Source organism: Orcinus orca, chromosome 9 (genome assembly GCF_937001465.1).
Source record: "Orcinus orca chromosome 9, mOrcOrc1.1, whole genome shotgun sequence".
NCBI classification, from domain to species: domain Eukaryota; kingdom Metazoa; phylum Chordata; class Mammalia; order Artiodactyla; family Delphinidae; genus Orcinus; species Orcinus orca.
Genome location: NC_064567.1, coordinates 94,969,578 through 94,979,645, shown reverse-complemented (window position 1 = coordinate 94,979,645; position 10,068 = coordinate 94,969,578). Strand labels below are relative to the sequence as shown.

The 10,068-nt window shown below is 41.5% G+C and overlaps 1 long non-coding RNA gene across 1 annotated transcript; it reads right to left on the bottom strand.

Moving 5' to 3' along the window:
* Nucleotides 1–5,749: 5,749 nt before the first annotated feature.
* LOC125965352 (uncharacterized) lies at nucleotides 5,750–9,223 on the bottom strand. The gene is made up of 3 exons (XR_007479140.1): nucleotides 9,108–9,223; nucleotides 8,525–8,749; nucleotides 5,750–5,895 (listed from the first exon to the last, which is right to left on the bottom strand). It is a non-coding gene; the product is annotated as an uncharacterized LOC125965352 (long non-coding RNA).
* Between the last annotated feature and the right edge of the window lie 845 nt (nucleotides 9,224–10,068).

The following is a 10,068-nucleotide window of genomic DNA, read 5'->3' as shown; positions in this document are numbered from 1 at the left end:
ACCACTTGGACAGCAAAGCAGCACAGAAAGTCACCAGAGCCGTGTCAGACTGTGACGTGAAATAAACTTTTATTAGTAAGCACTTGACATTCAGGGATTTATGATTTATTGCAGTACAGTAATGCCTTCTTTAGTAACAAGTCCAAATCTGTGAAGATGTGAACACAATCTAACAAGGAGAAAATGTATACGTATGTGTGTGTGTATATACATAGATCTCCATGACCTTCACTTTGTTGTTCATGGTTAACAAGAGGAAACAACTTTGACCCTAGCAATCTAGTGTCCCACACATACTTCCTGATGGAATCCTAGAGGGCATGAAAAAGGAAATATTGAAATCAGAAGAACAAAGATATTTTATAATTCCCTAAAGGTTATACAAAGGTCGACCTAAAGAGCTCAAACCTTTTGAGGTAAAATTTTTTCTAAGTTGCAGCATGTAGGTATAGGATCAGTACCGAGAGGGAGCAAAACATTGGGCTTGAGTGCAGGCAGGCGGGGAGGTACTAGGAACTCGGAGCAAGTATGTTGGCCACCCCAAGAAATGGAGGCATCTGAATGGCTTGGAACCCCGATTCTGCCATGCTCAGAGCTACCTGTGCAAGATAGTGGCCACAGGTGAGTCCTTACATGTAAATCACAGTGTAGGTTCCACAGGCCTCCACAGTTCAGACGGGTACAGCTAACTGGTTCACGGAAGGGTCACATGATCTGAAGGTGTTACAGCACAAAGAGCATGAGCTTTGGAATCGGATCATCTGGGTAATTCACCAACTAGCTCAAAGTCTTGGTTTCATTTTCTGTAGAAAGGGGCTAATACTTAGCATGTTACATGGTCCATGGTACAAGATCAAAAACTTACAGCTATTGCTATTATCATCATCTTTTTCATCATTATTGTCACTTTTCATGTGCCAAAAGCTGGAAGTATTGATGTGAGAGATGGTCCCCATGGACTCTTTGATAAGCAAATTGTAGTAATGCTAGAGAACTAGCACAAGAGTATTGATGAATAAACTCCTATGCTAATCACCCTGTGGTTGATGGCTAGAGCATAACTGGTTATTGTGTGGACTCTGTTTCAGTCCTTACAAGGTCTAGCTTCTTGGCTGTGGTGAAGTTCCCTGAGTTCTAGCTGAGGTTTCTATCCTTCTCATTTCCATATGTAAGTCTGCGGTATCCTTTCCCCCTGTTATGTGCTTAACCTCAAGGGAATCCCTGAGCTGACCTGTTCACCAGAGCTTTGGGGCTATAGAGAATCCCCTTTACTGTTCCAGAGTTGTTTCCTCACATATAAAATTAGAGCATTGTTCTAAGTACCTATTCCATTGGCACTGGCTGATATGACAGACATGTCCTGCGAGAGAGACAAAACCTTATAAACACGGCAGGGGGTGTATCTGGGTTGGATGCCACCACATTTACAGAGCAATCATCATCAGTCATCAGGGATAGCATAACTAAGAAGCCACCTGATAACATTTATTAGCCATGGTGACAAAGAGTCCAATTTATGGCTGGAATTAAGTTAGTCTTTCTGTGATCCTCAAAACGGTCAGCTCTCAGGAGTTATCTCTAAAGCCTAGTTCTTGGCTTGCAAGGAAATCTAACTTGTCTTATAAGCCCATGGAGCAGGATGTCTCCTGAATATTTTAGCCTACGATCTGTCATAGAGATCACAACTTCACCGTGAGAAAATCACTCCTTTCTTTTGGGTGTCTTTCCAGCCTTTAAGAGATCCTTTATAAGAACTCAGCAGAGAAGAGTAAAATGATTACCAGAATGGCATTGGTGTAACAGGAAAGGAAAGACACTTGAGGGAGTCAGATGGTTTAAGGCATTCATATTTGCTATTATGTAACTAGCAACTTCCTCTGGATAATATTTTCCATTTGCTCCAAAGTCGCTCCTCTTGACCAAAGCAGAGTCATGCTACTTAAAGGTGCAGTAAATCATGGATTGCTAAGAAACACAGCTGGTCAGCCTCTTTCCCTTCCTGAAGCTACCGTTTGATACCTGGCTGATCTAGCTTCTCTGCCTCAGATCTTTTGGACTGAGTCATTTCCATGGCTACTGATTTGCCAGGATCCCAGAGTCAAGTCCATTACTCCTGGGGTCGTATGGATGGAATATAACCTGCGTGGCCTTAAATGGGGCTCAGTTTTAGGCAGTGGAGGCATTTTAGAAAATAATAAAAGATGAATAGAAATATAAAATATGAAAATGGTAAGATTATTGTTAGACTAGAATAAGATAATGAAATATTACACAGTAGTGACAAATATTAACTGTTTCTTCTGAGGTGGTCTTATCTTGGTGTGCAGCGTCATCCTTAGGTATTTAGGAAGTTAATCTTGCAATTCTTTGACTTCCACTTACGATCTACAGCACAGTCAATAAACTTTTTCTATGTGCCTCTGTCTCCCTACTTCTCCCAGTTTTCAGTTGAATTATTTCTACTTTGTCAAAACATATAACATTTACATAAAATTCTTCCACTCTTCCTCCACCTTTGTTTTATTCTCAGCTCTATTCAGTATATTTTGTTCTCATCACCAGACTTTTTGCCAGTTTCTCCAGTCATCTCTTGGTTTAAATCCTTTAGTAGATTTTTCAGGAAGGACCTATGAGTGCAGTATTCTCTGAGTTCTTGCAGATTAAAACTGTTTTTCTATAACCTTGGTACTTGAAGGAAAGCTTGAGTGGATTTAAGATCATTGAGCTTATGCTTTACCATCTTGAGTTTTTCAAAAATGTTGCTGCAGTGTTGTCTTGCATCCTTGTTGCTGCCAAGAAGTCTGAGACTCACCTGATTTCTTCCCTTTGTAAGTGAGGTGGCCTTTTATGAATGAAGATTATTTTTAATAAAAAATCTAAATTTTGTTTAATAAAGTTTAAACACTTTACTAAAATACATTTTATAGTTGACAGAAATGAATACATTGTAGGCATTTTCAGTATGAAGATTCAATTCTGTTATTTTTAGAAAGCTGCTTTGGATTGCAGTTTCCAGAATGCTCAAATTAAATGTATGTTGCATCTTCTTTGTAATTTTATTTCTCATGTTTTTTATATCTCTTTATGTGTTTTCTCAGCGATCCCTCTCTTCGATGTCTCCAATCACATTTTTATCCAAACCTCTTTTCCTTTGGGCACCTTGTAATTTAGTGTTCATTTCTGAGATGATTTAAAAAATTCAATTACTTTACTGAGTTTGATCAACTCTTTTTTCTCATCTTTGTGGTTTTTTTTTTTTTTTTTTTTTTTTTGCGGTACGCGGGCCTCTCACTGTTGTGGCCTCTCCCGTTCCGGAGCACAGGCTCCGGACGCACAGGCTCAGCAGCCATGGCTCACAGGCCCAGCCACTCCGCGGCATGTGGGATCTTCCCGGACCGGGACACGAACCCGTGTCCCCTGCATCGGTAAGCGGACTCTCAACCACTGCACCACCAGGGAATCCCCTTTGTGGGTTTTTTGTTGTTTATTTCTTCACTGAGTTTTGAATCTCTGTTTTGAGATATTCCTTCATTAAATAGATCATTAAACAAATCATTGTATAATAATACTTAATTCTTATTGGGATGCAGTGTTAAATTTCTTACAGTTTTTCTTGGGTCAGTAATTATAGGTGTTTACTGTAGGCAAGGGAGAGGAAACTGGGTGGTTTACTAAGTTTCTTGGTCTAAAAGTCTGTTGGTACAGTAAAATGATATTTCTTTAGTAAATGATGGCTTTTGGGTGAGGGGGTGGGAAATTCAGTGTGTTTCCTTGTTTTTACTTTCTTTTACATCAGTTGCCTTTTTCTTATCCTTCACCACCATGTCCCTAAACATTACCACCCTTTCCAAATATCCTCCTCTCCCAGAATCTGTGCCTTTCCAAGACTGCTGCCTCTGGTCAAACATACCTGCAAGCACCTTCCTTTCAGATCCTTAGTGGTCATGACTCTGTTTTACCACCACTGATCAGAAATGCTTTACTATTTTTCCACTCAGTGTGGACTCTTTGGGGGGTGATTGTGTCTATATTCTGCCATTGACAGGCTCTTATCTCGCTGTTGTGGACTGAATGTTTGTGTCCTCCCCAAATTCATATGTGGGAAGTCCTAAGCCATGATGTGATGGTATTAGGAGGTGGAGACTTTGGGAGGTGCTTAGGTCATGAGGGTGGAGCTCTCATGAATGGGATGAGTGCCCTATTAAAAGTGACAGTGGAGAGTTCCCTTGCCCCTTCAACTGTGTAAGAGCACAAGGAGCAGACAGCCATCTTTAAACACGGAGCAGCCCCACACCGGACAAAGAATCTGCTGACACCTTGATCTTGGACTTCTCAGCCTCCAGAACTGTGGAAACAAATTTCTGTTGTTCATAAGCCACCCAGTCTATGGTATTTTGTTACAGCAGCCTGAATGGACTGAGACACTCTCTTTCCTGATTTCTGCCATCCGTCCCTGCCTGACTCTCCACTCCACTGTGGGCTTCAGAAACTAGCTCATATGGTCCAGAATGTTTATTTGCCCATTTCCATAAAAGTAAAGTTTGTAGTAGTCTTGGTCTTATGTAAGTATAGGCAAAGGAGTAAGTATGGGTAACTTGATTTGTCTCCTTTTTGAGCTCTATGGTTTTGTAGTGTTGTTAGATTTGGCTTTAGAGGACTTCCATTATCCCGTGAGCCTTGAGAGGGCTTCCACTATCCCGAGAACAGCCTTGGTTCTAGAGGCCTTATTCAAAAGGGAGACGGCATAGTGCCTGCTGTGTCTGTCGTTTATTAACCACTTCCCAAGTGTGAGTGAGGTCTGGTCCATGATGTATGTTTATTAAATTGTGATGAATTAAAGTGCAGCAGGCACTTAATATATTAAGATATAAATATATTATATCTGATTCTATACGGTGGTTGTTATTATCCCCAGTTAATAGAGGAGGAATCAAGGCTGAAGAGGAGTGAATGCTTTCCTCTTGGCTACACAGCTAGTAAGTAATAGAGCCAGAGTTTGAGTTCAGATCTCTCTGACCCCAAACTGCACATCCTTTCATTCTTACTAGGCTGCCTTAAGGGCCTTAGGAAAGAAACGCTGAATAAAAATTAGGAAGAGAGCCCTGGGAATGCAGAGAAAGGAGAAAAAAGGCACTAGATGAAAAGAAACAAGAGTTTTCAGATGAACAACACAGATACTATGAATCAGGAGGTAATTATCCTTTTCTACATCTTAACTTCTTAATTATGCCAGAAAAGCAGACTCTGCAGAAAGGGTGGAGTTGCAGCTGCATCATCTGTTGATGTGGTCACATATTAAGTCAATCCCATTTAAAGTCTGTAAACTTCTAGATTGCTTCATCTCATGTGTCTCAGAGGAAACATAACTCCTCAGAAGACCATATCGAAGGTAGCGCAAGAGCAGGAGGGAAGGGCATGAAAATCTCAGAGGACCAAGTTCTCAGAAGGCATGTGGAGCTGGAAGCCAGATGGAATGAAACTGAAATTGCAGTATCTTATCTTTGCTACATGCTTTACAGTTTACACAGCATTCTCGCATAAATCATTGCTGTCCACACATCTCTGAAGGAGGTGGGGAAAATGTTATTAACATAATTTTAAATACAGTGGGGCTAAAGTTTAGAGAAGTCAGGTATCTTATCCAAAGGTCCCAAAGTAGAAGGCAAATCTGGGGCTAGAATTTAGATGTTCTGCTCCCCCAAGCAGACTTTTCCCACAGAGAAATATATTTACATACAGAGCAATGAAAGGATTTATTGTCACTTTAGTTATTAACAAACTTGATTTTTAAAAAATGTGGTGAGTCTGTTTGGCCCTCTCCTTTGGGTGACCGATCTTCCCTCTTGCTTGAAAGACACTTGATCCCTCCTTGCACTTTGTAAGATTAACAAGTTCCTGAAATAAGACAAAAAGTACTTTCCAAAAGAACAACAATAAATAGATTAACCTTGTTTTCACTCTTGAAACTGACAATGTCAATATGATTTGATTCGTTGATTTTATTATAAACACTGATCTCTGGGATAATGAAGAGAGCAAATCTAAACATATCAAGAGTTTTTTTTATTTATAGCCATCTGAGTACTAGTCCAACTGTTTGCTTCCAGTATAGCGATCAGCCATTTTTCTAGAATACAAGACTCTGGAAGTCAAATAGGGGTCAAAATAACATGGCAGAGTAGTACATTTCTACCTCTCTCATCTACTGCTATTGTAGGATTTTAACATGCTCCTCTAAGACCCCAGACCTCTAGTCTTTATAGTTTTGATAATATCGTTGGTGTACCCACAAATGCATCCTCTAAGCTATCACATGGATAGCTTTTTTTTACTTCGTGTTTTTTTTGAGATCCTCTCTTAGGGCCTCTGATCCCTGTGAAGCAGCTAACGTCCACCAGGGGCGCTAGACTTTGGACGCTGGACAAAGGTGTCATAGCTTTTGGTGATATTTGCCGGTGTTTGAGTTTCAGTGACTCACGCTTGTTCCCCAGGGCACTGGTGTCTGTCCCCCCCAAGGGACTGCCAAGAACTCCAAAGAATACAACAAACCGATAGTGGCTGAGTCTGTCTCCCTGAACTTTGTGCTACCAGATTCCAAAGCAGGTCTTCCCGAAGCTTCCAAAGTCTTCTAGACACTCAACGGACACAGTTCTTTCTGTTTTCACTCACAGGTACATCCCAGAGTAGGCCCATTCGTGCTCTAATCAGCCCTCCTCACTGATGAGGAAGCACTGCTCTCATTTACACCCTCTCCTTCTCCACGGTCAGTCCTCTGCCAGGAAGCTCCTCCGACCCTCATGCAAACATCCTCATGGAGCCCACTTCTCAGCCTGCTCTATTTTTCTCCTCTTTTCAGAGGAGCCTTTGAATCGAAACTTTTTTAAAAAGTCAAATGTATACAAATGTATGCTTCTTTTCAGTAACTTCCTATTAATCACTGTGAAGTTATCCAAGTTAATCATTATTTATCCCCCTCAGTTATTAAAATAATTAAGTTTTAACTACCCCTGAAATTTAGCCTAGGGAGTTCAGTGGTTACTGTATGACTCCAGTAGGGGAACAAAAGGCACCTTTCCAATTAAAGTTAATAGTGGGATAAATTCAGACACACAAAGGGAGAAAAAGGCAGGTACGAGTCATGTTGAGTTCAAAGGGAAAGCGTTAAGGTGGAATCACGGAGCATCATGGGAAGGGCTATTCAAGCCGCCATGTCAAAAAGGCTGATTAACAACAGTCCCCAGTCAGCCTCATCACCAGGGAGTCTTACTGATAAAATTATTTCCCCTCCAGAGAGAATCTCCCTGAACCGAATAAATGTTTCACTTCTGAATAGGATTCATGAAAAGGCAGGGGGATGGTAGCGGCAAGAAGAAAGAACCACATTCACAGAACGATCTGAAATGTGTCACCTGATATTGCATCCTCAGTGAAATCAAAATTTATACTTACGTCATTAGTGTGCCAACATTTCAAGTGTCTCTTTACAGACGCATAATTAAGAGTGCTACAATACGGGGAGCAGCTATTCTAGATTACTTAAAATATTATTTGATTGTCTCTCAACTTCTGAGTTAATATTTTCAATAAACACGTTGGTAAATCCTGCTAGGTATGAAGCTTTGAACAGCTTGATTTTTTTGGTAGTAATTTGATAGTCTTTTGACTTTCTTATTGTAAATGTTTCTTCTCCCTTGGATCTACTTATTTTAATACCTTTGTGTTGCCTTATTTCTTTTAAGCAAGAAAGAAACAAGCAAGCAGTGTGCAGTATGTATAGGAAATGATGCAAACCACAGGGAAATAACGTACAGTCAGGAAGAAGGGTATTAATGCACGCCATAGGAGCACGTTATTTAAAGGGGCGATATGTTGTCCCTGCATACTATAAATATGTCATCACCTTAATGAAATGATAATGAGGTTCTTGTGACTGCATATTTGTTACCATGGAAACAAACCATGACATCATAAGCACAAATGATTGACATAATTCTGGACGGCAGCTGGATGAGGAAGGAAGAAATCTCACATAGATCTAATTATTTCTGATGGCAACAGCTGAAATAACATTTTACAAAATTAAATGCAGTAAAATGATTTAGAACAAACTATAATGATAGCCAACGGCTACAGCTAAAATAAAGGACCTTCTCAAGTCTTTACCAAGTATGAAATTCCTCTACAAAGAAGGACCGTCTTACACAAACAGGGTGTTTGCCAAGATATCCAATTAAAAAGCTGCAAATGATCTTGTGGGACGTTTTGGGGTTGTCCAGAGAAAGAGCTGGAAGCTTTGGGTAGGAGCTGGGAAGATTGCTGTAAGTAAGCAGGGAGGAGAACAGATGATCTCAGTCAAAGCGAAGAGAGTTGCAGGAGTGCAGGGGTGGTCAGTGCAGCAGGTGCTGCACAGAGAAGTAGGTCATAGAAACACGTAGGACCTGGCTAAAGGGAGAATGTGCTGCAGTAGGGTAGTTGGAGTAGAGGAAAAGGAGAATGAGAGGGTGGAAAGGAAGTGCATACAGACCTCAGCCGGGACCTCATCTCCTTTTGGTGTCTAAGAGTACACTTTGAACATTGATGTTGGAATTTTCTAGATTCTTAGCCCCATCTTCTTAGTACAAGCTCTTTCTGCCTCTCCTCAAAATCTTCATCCCTCATTTCTCAGAGTTTCGGAGAGAGGGTCACATGGGCTCAGACATAAATGTGCTCATGAGCTTCTAGAAACTCCAGATGGCTTGTGGGATTGCTTCTGCAAATTATTGGAGGGAAGAATTGGTACTAAGAAGCAGCAAGGTTGGCCTTGCCTCAGTGTGAGAGTAACGGCCCGTCTCTTCCCGCCAGCTCTCCCACTCTCCATGGGCGTGAAGTCGTGCCACTGTCTCTCCACAGCCCTCAGGGGTGCAACACTGCAGACACAGCCAGGTGGCGGGGGCGGGGGGAAAGTGGCCCCACCTATGCTCAGGAACTCACAAAATTGCTCCGAAAAACACGGACTGATACCCGCTTTCCAAGGTGTTCAAAATAGCCCAAAGTAGGGACAGATATTACTGTCATCTTAACATTATCCTGCTTTTTCCCTCCTGTCTCTCTGGCACCCATGTACAGACCTCTCCCCATGGACTTCAGGAAGAAACGTCCATTGTGCCCATCAACTCATGTGTAGAGACCCAGGCCCGGGGGAATGAGGGTGGAGGAGTGGCGGCTGACCCTGGACCCGCAAACCCAGCCTCTGTTTAAGCATAGCTGTCTCCATGGCTACTTGAGTGTTTCACACTCCATCATCAAAGCAACTGATGCTTTCCCTAGCTGCCAATCCTCATGTGAAATTTGCTGTTAGTTCTCTCTACTTCTATCCCCAGTCTCCGATCAAAGTGACGGTCTTCATTCCTGGAAAGCAGAATATTTTTCTTTCTTCGTCCTTTATTAAGGCAGCCACCTGGACCATGAATGCTGGCCCTAGATGCTGCCTACCTATATTTTGCTAAATAGTTCTTTTGTAGCTCAGAACACAAAATAACCTTCTTACTTTCTCTGAACCCAGTGCTCTCACAGATTTCTTCACTCTCCCTCTGATCTCCCGGTTTTCTAAAGATGGCTCAACTAGATGAAAAATCATCTACCTCAACCTTGATATTAGGAATGTATCTTGGGTTTTTAACCTGGGACCAACGTGTCCCTCTCCCTGGGGAGGCTTGTATCCCAGTTGCCATCCCACATTATTTCCGCTCAAGTCAATATGACTCTAGCGTTACTTCAACATGTCACAGCTGACGTTTTACCCTTTGTTGGGTAAAACATGGATTTCATAGATTTGCTTAAAGTCATAAAACCCTTTGAGAATTATGAATGATCTTCTCAGAAAAAATGTGCATATTCTCATAGTCATATAATACTGCATTTGATTTTACAAATTCCTAAAGTCCTTCCTTGCTCTACAGGTTAATCACCCCTGAACGGTCCTTTTCAGGATTTAGGGTTTAAGTTAGCCTTCTCTGCTGCTGGCCTACCAAAACGACTGCTCATTCAGGAGCAATGGTAGGTACTGAGATAGACCCTCCTTTACATTCA